Here is an 11364-nt window from a genome sequence, read left to right as displayed (position 1 = left end):
ATGCCTGTGTGTGCAAAGGAGAGTTTGTGTGTGTGTGTGTGTGTGTGTGTGTATGCTCATGCACATGCGTGCTTGCGCCCGTTTGGGTTTGGGCGGGTATGTGCTTGTGCACACCTCTGCATGCCTGTGTGTGTGATGGAGAGAGTGTGTGTGTGTGTGTGTGTGTGTGTGAGAGAGAGAGAGAGAGAGAGAGAGTGTGTGTGTGCGCACTTGCATGCTCGCGTGCGTGTGTGTTTGGGCGGGTACGTGCTTGTGCTCACCTCTGCATGCCTGTGTATGCGTAGGAGAGACTTTGTGTGTGTGCGTGTGTGTGTGTGTGTGTGTGTGTGTGTGTGTTGGTGCGCGCACGCCCCTGCTTTGCTTTACAGTCTCTGTTGTGGGCTTTCATGTTGCTCTTCAGGTCTGACACACAATGGTTGTTTTACTGCTCTCAGGCCGTGGCCAATAGCACCCAGGAGCCCCCCCCTACCCCACACACACACACCCCTCCTTCATCCTACCCAACCCTGTTATTTACCATCATTCACACCAGACAAACATCAGCACAACAGGTTTAGGCCTTGGCAACAAAGTGTGTGGACTTTCTTGGCTTTAAAAAGTGACATTTCTTTTACCCCCTGTGTCCAGGACCAGGACCATTAACCCCTTTGCTTTCCTCTGTCGGATTCCTTGCTCGATGGTGGATTCTCTGGCTAATGCCCTGTTAGGGTTCTGTAGGCAGTGTTGCCAAATTGGACGGTCGGGCTGCTTGGGATGGCCGTCTGTGGGTAAAAACGGGAAAAATCAGCCATATAGCGTTTTCTTTCTGCAGTTTTATGCCCATAGAAATCAATGCAATTTGTTGAAATTGGGCGGAATTTAGCGCCTCTTGGCGGTTTTTGAGCACCTTTTGGGCGGGATTTGATCAGACACATCTGGCAACACTGAGTGTAGGCACCGCAAGGGTTCACGTAATCTCACTCACTCACTCCACTCCACTCCCACGCGTATGATGACCGCGTGCCTCTCTTTATGAATCGAGTCACAAAGTCCACGCATCATGAAACGGGCTCGGGTGATGAGGCAGAGCTGCACTGTTCCCGGTGCGGCACTCCTTTTCTACCAAGAAAGAAAACAGGTCATACGCCTTTGCTCCCCTCCTCCTCCTCCTCCCCCTCCTCTACCCCTCCACCCCCCATACTGCCCCACCCCCAACTTGCTCAAGGTGTTCTCTGATTGCTACATTGCGCTCCTCTACCCTCCCCCTCCGCCGGCGATTCTGACCAATCAGCTCATCGCGGCCACAGCTCACCTGAAAGTCATTTGCATATTGGGCTTGCCTAGGCCGCGTGATTGGTTGAACCTCAGGAGTTTCAGCTCACCCACCCTCCCCCTTCCCCCTTCCTCCTCCTCCACCATCCAGCATTCTGCTGTCTCTGCAACCAACCAATGGCTGTTGGTGACAGTGACTCAGAGAGAGAGAGAGAGAGAGAGAGAGAGAGAGAGAGAGAGGGAGAGAGAGCAAGTTGCTTCACTACACTTCTGCTTTTTGGAAGCTCAACTCAAAAGCAGCCATTGCCTTCTCTTTTTTTTCTCTCTCTCGCCTTACTCCTCCTCCTCCTCTTCTTCTCACACTCATTTCGGTTTGTTCAGTGTCTTTCTTTTTTTTGGTCGTCTTTTTTGGCTAATCTGTGTGTGTGTGAGGGGGAGTATTGGGAACCAGCAGGTTGTGCACTCCTCTTCTCCAGCATTCAACAATAGTCAACTATGCCATTCACCAGCTTATAGGCACACACACACATCCTTGGACTGGACTATTCTCTCTCTCCGCATCTCATCCTCCATCTGATTTTTTTTTTTCTGACAACACACCTTTTTTATGTTCCCGCCTGCGTCATTTTGGGCCGCCACTGCGTTTTGACACCCCCATCTTCTCGCTCTCTCTCTGGACGTGGAACATGGAGACAGACACGCAGTCCCTGTGTATCTGAGGTTGGTGACTGATCTTTTTTGACTCGACACTGACTGTTTTCTCCTGCACGACTTAGGTGTAGGTAACTTAAATTATGCAAGTTAAGTGTCTGTGTGTGCCAACGTGTGAAGTGCATCGGGTTTTGTTGTGAACGCAATAATGTGCTGCATGGACTTTTTTTTCAAGTGAACTGAAGTTTGATGATTTTCAAGTTGTCAAGTTGACATCAGTGCATTTCTGCAGTAATGTTACAAGTGTTTGAACAGAGTTGTAGTTCACTCTACATAAAACCATCTCATTCTATGTATGCGCTGCAAAGTGCATCGAGTCTTCAGAAGTTTTTTTTTTTGCTTTCATAGTTTTCAGTGATATCTAGTGTGCAGTACCTGTCACTCATACAGAAGTTGATTATGTATCATTTGTTTGTTTTTTTTGTACATTTTATATTTTATTTTTCAAACTGAAGAATCATTACCATATATGGCTAGTTGGAAGTAGGTAGGTAGGGATTCGTGTTTTGCAAGTTCGGGGCCCGGCCTCCACAATAGGGCTTGTGGTGTGTATTTCTGTTGCCAAAAACGAGAACTAGAACTAGATCTATTCAGTTTCTTCTCCGAACCGCACACTATAACTTCACTTCCCAGCAACCAGGTGCTTCTCTGTCTCTCTCTCTCTCTCTCTCTCTCTCTCTCTCTCTCTCTCTCTCTCTGCCTCTCTCTCCCTTGCTAATCTCGCCAATGTGTTGTCCTGAATGTGTTTGTTTGGCGCCCAGGCCGACAAGCATATCATGCGACATTCTCGAGAAATCGCTTTCTCGTATGGCCGCTTGGCACTGTGCTTGCTTGGGGGCTGGCTTATCTGACTGACTTAGTGCTGGCTATGCCTCGCCTAGCCTTGCTTTGCTTCTCATGTGGGTTCATTTGAGCCGTGTCGTGTTGTCGACGGCTCGTGGAGATGAATGTGGTCCGTCCTGCTCAGCTCGATCCAGGATCCAGCAGGTTTCTTTTGACTGTTAAACAGAGACGTTGTGGGTGTGGGGTGTGGGGCGGGGAGGTGACAAAACAAGTCAGCTCAGCTTTGTCCACCTCACCTCATCTCATCTCATCTCATCTCGCCCTACGCAGTCGCAGACCCCAGTGCAGGCCCCTGGCCTGGCCTAGCCACATGCAGGGGTGCTGCTAAAAATGTTGGGCCCCATGAAAGATTCACATTTTTGGGCCCCCAAAATGACAAATTGTGTTATCAGCATCCTTCCAGGGGCCCTGTCAGTGCTGTTGGGCCCTTAGAATCTGTAACACCTTTCCCCACCCTTGCGGCACCCATGGCCACATGTAAGCTCCATCGTCTCAGGCGTCAGGCGTCATCAGTAAGCTCAGGCGTCTGGTGGTGCAATTGGCATCTAATACCCGTAAAGTAATTGAAAATGAAAATACTTCTTAGATAGTGTACTAAAAGTAAACAAACCATACACCTCCATAGAATAGTGTCACTGGCTGCTGTTGCACCGCCCTGACGTGCGCTACTGCTGAAACATCACTGACCCATGGATGAGGGTATGGTCATGCGGTAACACTTTAGAATAATGGATGCAAAAAAGCATTATAAAGACTTAATAAATAATTAACTATTGATGAACAAAACTAAACAAAATAAACGTTTGTAAATGACTAGGAAATGTAAACAAATGCTTGTAAATGACTAGGAAATGCTATGTTAATATTTTATATTTATCAAACATTTACAAATCGCTTGTAAATGAATAAAATACTCTGTTATAAGGTGTGTGAAATCTTGCAGATATCATTTGTAGATATTTTATAAAGCATTAATAAAGCTTAGTTAATAATAAAAACATTTGTTAATGTTTTATTCATCATTAGGTAATTATTTACTGAGTCTTTACTAAGGAACATTATTATAAAGTGTTACCGGTCATGCTAGCCAGGCTGTGCCCTCCTAGTGACGCAACACTTTCAGCATTGCAACTAGTCAAGGTCGAGAGCAATGCAAGTACATTCTGAGTTCCCGCAAATATGGGAACTCCTCCCACTTTGTGGATAAGCAAACAACCATAAGCAAACCAAGGGAGGCAGGTCAACCATGCCGTTTGGGAAACGTTAATTGTTCTGCTCTTGGTCAGACCAAGTCTCGAAGAGATTTGAACGTCGATGATAATCAGGCTATGGTCATGCCAGTCTTCCAGGTCACAGCCCTACTACTACATCATCTGACTGTAGTGCGGAGGAGTGGCTCTTTCTTCACACATGATGCCTCATCATGGCCGTTGTAATAGGGTAGAGTTCTGGAGGTACACTACACACAGATACAAGCCAATATCGCCATAGCCTCTAAGTGCAGATGGGATCGCCAAGAATATGACTCACTTGATTGTTGAGAATTGCTCAACTACATCGTAACAACACTAGTGTAATGTGACATTGCAGACAGTCTTTAAGTAACAGATTGAGACTTGGTCATTATCGTTTTGGTGACTGTAAGCTTATAATGGGACTGCTTTAGTGTCTCTTCACCTGCCTTATGGCTGCTTTGGGGCTGGGTAGCGTCGCTGACAGCTTTGAGTGGCTCCGGGACAAAATCTTCTGAAAGCTAGTAGTTGTACCTCTTTCAATACAAGTTGAAGTAGCTTTCATGAATTCCCTGTAACAATAAATAAATAAAAATAGTCATGTTTTTTACAGTTACAGTCAGCAGAAGGCATCCGTTACACTGAATGACAATGCCATTTTGCACGTCTTTCACCCTATTGTAGTTTGAAAGTAAGGTTGCTTCGCACATTCACAGTAATCCAGGTGGCCCGACAACTATAGTAGATAGTGTGAGAGAGTGGTCCTCACAGGGTGTAATCTCCAAAAAAAAAGTAGTTTTCAACAAACGGCAATATTTCAATCCACCATGCTTGAATCGTCCTCAGACTGTTTCTTACTCGTGCATTCATTTCTTCCCTGCATTGTGCATTATATATCTGGTGAATGATTAAACATTGGTGGATTGAGCACTATAGTTGTTTGGAATCGGTTCAGGTGAGCTTCCTCTTTTTACACAAACGTGTTCCTCCTCTCTGCTGCCTGCCGACATGATAGATACCAATTTCGCCGTTTGTCACCACGGAGGCGAGACAAAACTGCCTGTCTGTGCGTGTGTGCAGTGTGTGCATAATGTTTGTATGCCTCAGAGCGGTGAAAAGTGTGTGTGTGTGTGTGTGTGTGTGTGTGTGTGTGTGTGTGTGTGTGTGTGTGTGTGTGTGTGTGTGTGTGTGTGTGTGTGTGTGTGTGTGTGTGTGTGTGTGTGTGTGTGTGTGTGTGTGTGTGTGTGCGCGCGTATGCTGTGTCCTTGGGCCTTTTTTACACACTGTCATGTGATGTACTCACAGGAGACAACATGCATACTCAGATTAAACATTTACTTCAATCATTGGAATCGTCGGTGTTGTATTGTGTGTATGTGTGGCTGTGAAATGTATTCCTGCGAGTATCATCTGAAGATTGTTATTGATGTTGCGTCTCTGGTGTCTCCCTTAAACATCCCTGGCATCTACCACACCACCAAGTATTTTGCTACATTGGCAATTAGTGTATCAACAGGAACCCGTTTTCTTTCTTTCTTTCTTTCTTTCTTTCTTTCTTTCTTTCTTTCTTTCTTTCTTTCTCTCTTTCTTTCTTTCTTTCTTTCTTTCTTTCTTGTCGACGTCCACTTACTCTGCATTTTAAGTACAGTGTTGCACTTGTACAGTATGTAGATCATGAAGATGAAGCCATGTTAGCCACCGCCCCGCCCAGCCCTTACCTATAGTGTGACTGTGGACTGGATTGTTTGTGTGTACTGTATGTGTGTGTGTGTATGTATCTCTGTAATCACGCCCCGCCCCAGCAGTGCAGCTGTCTGTGTGCCAGCCCCTCATTTGGCTTGTAAATGAGGCATAGAGAGCACCTGGGCCTGGGCCTGGGCCTGGCTGGGTTGGACAGCTCAGGGGGTAGGGGTGGGGGTAGGGTAGGATAGGTGGCAGTACCTCACTGAATGGCATTGTGTTGGGGAGATAGAGCAAGGTAAAAGGTTTTTTTGGGGGGTGGTGTGGTGGTGGTGGTGGGTTGAACAAGTGAGAGGGGGATTTGAAATGGGGGGGGGGGGGTTGGGTGTTGTTATTTGTGTTTGTGTTGTGTGGGGTTGTGTGTGTATGTGTTGTGGGGGGTTTGTGTGTGTGGGTTTGCTTACGTTTTGTCTCTGAAAGGGGGAGTTGAGGGGTGGTATTACTAGTAGCTGAGTTGAGTTTCTCTTGTCACAAACAAACACACACACACACACACACACACACACACACACACACACACACACACACACACACACACACACACACACACACACACACACACACACACAGAACTGGGCGGGGCGGACCCCGCGAGTGGAGCTTGGCACATTCACACACATACACACCCTGAACACACACAATACAACCTGACAGCAAGTCGCTGCCTGTAACAGGATCATTAAAAAGGGAGGGAGGGAGCGAGGGATGGAGGGAGGAGGTAAAGAAGGAGGAGAAGAAGAAGCAGTAGGCGTGGAGGTGGAGTACACACACAGAGAGAGGATTTAAACAGCTTTTGGCCCTGGCTGGCATCTGTAGAGACAACAGTTGAGGGCTGGGTCACTCACCATCCTCCATGTTTACCACCGAGGCAAGGCAAGGCGAGGGAGGGAGGGAGAAGCAGCCCAGCCTGCCAAGCCTGCCTGGCCACCTTGCACCGCTCTTCCAGTCCCAGCCATACACATAAGGGTCAATAACGATGTTTTTTTTTGGCTCAGAGTAGACGTCAGGTGGTACAACAGCTAATGGTGATACAATAGCTAATGTCCATTAATGGATTAGTAATTGGTAATTAATGTACCGCAATGAACATGCGTCTTATATTATCCACTTAAAACAAAAACAAATTGAATCCATACAATAGATTAAAAAAAAAAAGTATTACAAAAATATTACACAGTGCACCTTTAACCCCTTAATGCACGCTGTAATAGTCATTGAAAGTGTAATTACCACAGTACTACTCTAATATGACATAACACAGGGCCTTTAGAACTGCACTACAACTCTGTCATTCCCATTCTGGTAACAGCAAATATATAACGCCGTGCCTTAAAGGGTTAAATGCACTTGTAGTGCTGGTTCTACTCTCTAAGTACGGTGCACTGCAGGACAATTAAGGTCTCTGGAGTTTATGACCATGGGACTTCACCCATCTGCTCCTGCACTGTCTTGACTGTTACTCTGTGTCACGGTTATCTCACAAGTTGTAAAAGCTGAACAGTGGATGGAAACTGCTCCCCTGATACCATTAAGTGTGTGTGTGTGTGTGTGTGTGTGTGTGTGTGTGTGTGTGTGTGTGTGTGTGTGTGTGTGTGTGTGTGTGTGTGTGTGTGTGTGTGTGTGTGTGTGTGTGTGTGTGTGCGTGCGTGTGTCTGGCTGGCTGGCTGGCTGGCAGTATGTGGGTTATGAATGAGGTCAGGAAGACATCAAATGGGTTAGCAAATCGAGGTAAAAGTTAACTGTAGACCACTAGGTTCACCTGATTGAAGAAACACTAAGATACATTAGCAGGCTTCTCATGTCATATTATTTATGGGCTTATACCCTACTAGCGCTGTGTACTGAGCCAAGCAACGATAAGTTGCACCACTGACATTCACAAACATTGTCGAGGTCTAGCTTTTAAAGTCTTAAAATGGTGAAGCATTGTTGACCAAAAAACCCTTGTCAGTGTGTTTATCAAGCTCCCTCTGAGTCATAACATGAACAGGAAACTACTCAGAAAGGGGTTATGGGTCTGGGTTGGGGCGCAGCTTTGGGTTTGAGTTGAAGGGGGGTTTGGGGGAGTTATATTAAATCAAAGCTTTCTCAGGAGCTTGTGTTTTGTGAGGGGGTGCTGGAGGTTTTGCAGGTGGTGGGCTGCAACAGCAGTAGCAGACAGAGGCTGATGAAGCCTGACCTCATTACTAGGGCTGTAATGATATCGGGTCGAACCGAGAAATCGCGATACTCAGAGTCACAATACTGTATCATGATGTAAGGAGGCGGTATCGCGTTATGCCTTTTTCAAAGTTTTGTTATCCTTCAGTCCAGAAAACAACCGTATGATTTGTCGTGATAGTACTTCCAAGCTTCAAATGAGATACATTTTAAAAATCGCGGGATGCATCAAAAAATTGTGGTTTAAAATTGTGATAGGCTACTTACTGAATCATGGGTTAGGCGTATCGTTTACAGCTCTAGTCATCCTGTTGGGAGAAGTTTTTTTCACAGTTACAAATGCAGTGTAAATTCAATTCGATTTTAATGTCTTCTTGAGTGCTAAGGTCCCAGAGTACTCTCTAAGTGTTGAATTACTCATTAAGTGTTGAATTAACTTTTTACTGTGTAGTCTGCAGCACAGATACAGAAGAGCTCTTTTCCAAAATGAGACATATCCATTCTGTGGAATGTTGGGGGAAATTTACATTTTTGTATTGGCCATTCCATTGAATTGCATTGTAAAATGCATTTTTATAGAGGTTTTAAAGTATGTTCTCAAAACATTTGAATGGCAAGAAGTCAAACATAGATGATTGGACTTCTTAACAGTTAATTCCAATATTAAAATGCAAAAAATGGTGGATATCTTGTTTTGGAGAAGAGCTCTTTCAGATACAGATAGAGAGAGAGGCTGGCCTCATTACACTGGGCTCCTGTGGGGAGTTGTTTTGTTTTGTTGTTCTTCTGTCTTATTTGTTTTCTACACGAAGAAGACCTTGGAAGTCATCAGCTCCTGTTATGTTTTCTTTGCTCCGAGCTAAAAGAACAATCCGAGGGCTCGTCACCACACTACAGAGAGAGAGAGAGACAGAGAGAGAGAGAGAGAGAGAGAGAGAGAGAGAGAGAGAGAGAGAGAGAGACAGAGAGAGAGAGAGAGACAGAGGGAGAGAGACAGAGACAGAGACAGAGAGAGAGAATGTCTGGAAACGTGTGTGTGGGAAAGCCTTGAGGGAAGACTCTGTTTGAGCTTCTTTTCTATCAGCAGCACTTCTATAGAAGACTGTGAGAGGTTTACTATACACAGACAGACTGCCTGCGTTGCATGTTTACACTGATGATGCATGCAGTCAGTCGGTCCTTTGTGTGTACGAGTGCGACCAACGTATTTTTAAGGGCCGGATTTGCATCAGGTTTCCATAATGTTGTTGACCACCATCCAACATCCTCCACCACCACGACCGTCAGTGGTGTAGTCTACTTTTTTGTGGTGGGTATACTGTATATTTGAGCATTTTTTGAAGTGGGCATACTGTATTTGTGCTGTTCTAAATAAAGGATTATTAATCGATTTTAGGTGGGTATACTTACATGCCTGAAATTCTGAGGTGGGTATACTGTGTATATACCTGTGTTCAATGCAGACTACACTACCACCACCGTCACTAACAGCACCCTCCCAGAGTCCCTGCCTGATAGCCTTCTTCGGACCCGGGACATAATTGTCTGAAAAGGCCCCCAACTTAATAAATGCAAGCAGGGCTCTAAATTTACCCCCCCAAACACATACCCACACTCCATCACCTGCCAATATGTCTCAAAATGGCTCATAGATGGTAGTCTCACTAGCCAAACACACACTCAGTAATGGGTCAAAGTGGTTAGGGAGTTGTTTTTTTTCCATCAGCCAAACTGGAATATCACTAGTATTTGGCTGGTTGGCTAGTGTTAATTTAGTTGATATGCAATGTAATGGGGTCCCAATTCCGCCTTTCCTTGGGGGCCTGGACAGCTTACCCCTTTGTGCCCACCCCCCCACCCCTGTTGACTTCTCTGACCGTCACTACCACCACCCACCACCACCCTCTTCCCCACCCACGCACAGTACCTGGCTGTGTTGCAACAGTCTTGACGCGGCCTCTGCCTCGACAGGCAAGCTGAGACTGGCAGGCAGGCAGGCTCGGAGTAAAACTGAGAAAAACAGAAGGGGGGCCTTGCCTTGCAGTTTGCAAGAATCCGAGCCTCCTGGGCAGATATACATCCCCCAGATTCACGAGGCCTGCAGATCTCATCTTCAGCGTCAGACTGGCAGATTATTGCTGAAGTAGAGATAAGAGAAGAGCATGACGTGTGTGTATATTTTTTTTTGCTTTTTTGTTGTTTGGGGAGGAGGGGAAGAAGAAAGACTTTCGGTACACACAAAAACCAAAACACTGGCAGCATTAAGAGTGTGGTGACATAAGGTTTCACTATAGACAAGCCTTAGGGGACAGTGTTTCCCCCCCACATTGCTTCTGTGACATCATACACACACACACACACACACCGTCACACACACACACCGTCACACACACACACACACACACACACACACACACACACACACACACACACACACACACACACACACACACACACACCGTCACACACACACACACACACACCATCANACACACACACACACCGTCACACACACACACACGTTTTTTTTTTATTTTTTTTACTGTGGACTGTTTGCCAAGCAGTTCCCGGCAGGCACAGGGTTCCATCCCTCTTTTCAACACAGAAAACAGGGACCTTGTGTACACCCGAGCAGCTAGAGCTCCTTTTGTCTGTGTTAGTCCTGTTGTTACAATGGGTATCTCCCACCTGCCTCCCTTTACTTTACCACCCCCCCTCTTCTCCCGTCCCAGCCTCCTTTTTTTGTCCCACGGAGACAATTTTCCATTTTATTGGTCTCTAGCAGCCCTGAGGGGGGCTTGCCTTGCCATTCACTCCCACACAATTCAGCAGCCAGCAGGGCAATGCATTTGGAGTAGGCTAGTGGTGTAGTCTACTTTTTATGGTGGGCATACTGTATATTTGAGCATTTTTGAAGTGGGTATACTGTATATATTTGTGATATTGTAAATAATGGATCAATCAATTTTAAGTGGGTATACTGAAATCCCTGAAATTTTGAAGTGGGTATACTCCATATACCTGCGTTCTACGTAGACTACACCACTGGTAGGCTACCGTACTACTAAACCCAGTGATCTTTTTTTTGTGTGTATATAAACCACACACGTCCATTATTGTTTTGGATGAGCTTACTTGTCGCACTACAGTACGTATGGTACCATGAAGGGCAGCCATTTTGTAATTAACCACTGTAACCTGTGAATGACATGTCAAGTGTAGTATAATGGCCGGGCCACCATGAATATTTCATCACCGTTTTTCACAAACAAACGCTTTATTTATGATACCGACATCTCAACCAAATGTTCCCGGCAGGCAGGCAGGCAGTAGAGTCCCCTGGCCTTCCACAGAGGGCAATAGAACCCTGTGACACACACACACACACACACACACACACACACACACACACACACACACACACACA

At 45.8% G+C, this 11364-nt stretch overlaps 1 protein-coding gene across 1 annotated transcript in view; it reads left to right on the top strand.

Annotated features, from left to right (window-relative positions):
- The first annotated feature begins 820 nt into the window (after positions 1–820).
- Positions 821–11364, top strand: part of elf1 (E74-like ETS transcription factor 1) — a 94670-nt gene continuing 84126 nt past the window's right edge. Inside the window, exon 1 of the mRNA XM_063190331.1 lies at positions 821–1971. The gene's annotated coding sequence lies outside the window, so the exon portion shown is untranslated. The remainder of the gene's footprint in view (positions 1972–11364) is intronic.

Source organism: Engraulis encrasicolus, chromosome 23 (genome assembly GCF_034702125.1).
Source record: "Engraulis encrasicolus isolate BLACKSEA-1 chromosome 23, IST_EnEncr_1.0, whole genome shotgun sequence".
NCBI classification, from domain to species: Eukaryota; Metazoa; Chordata; class Actinopteri; order Clupeiformes; family Engraulidae; genus Engraulis; species Engraulis encrasicolus.
This window is presented reverse-complemented; position numbering and strand designations above follow the sequence as displayed.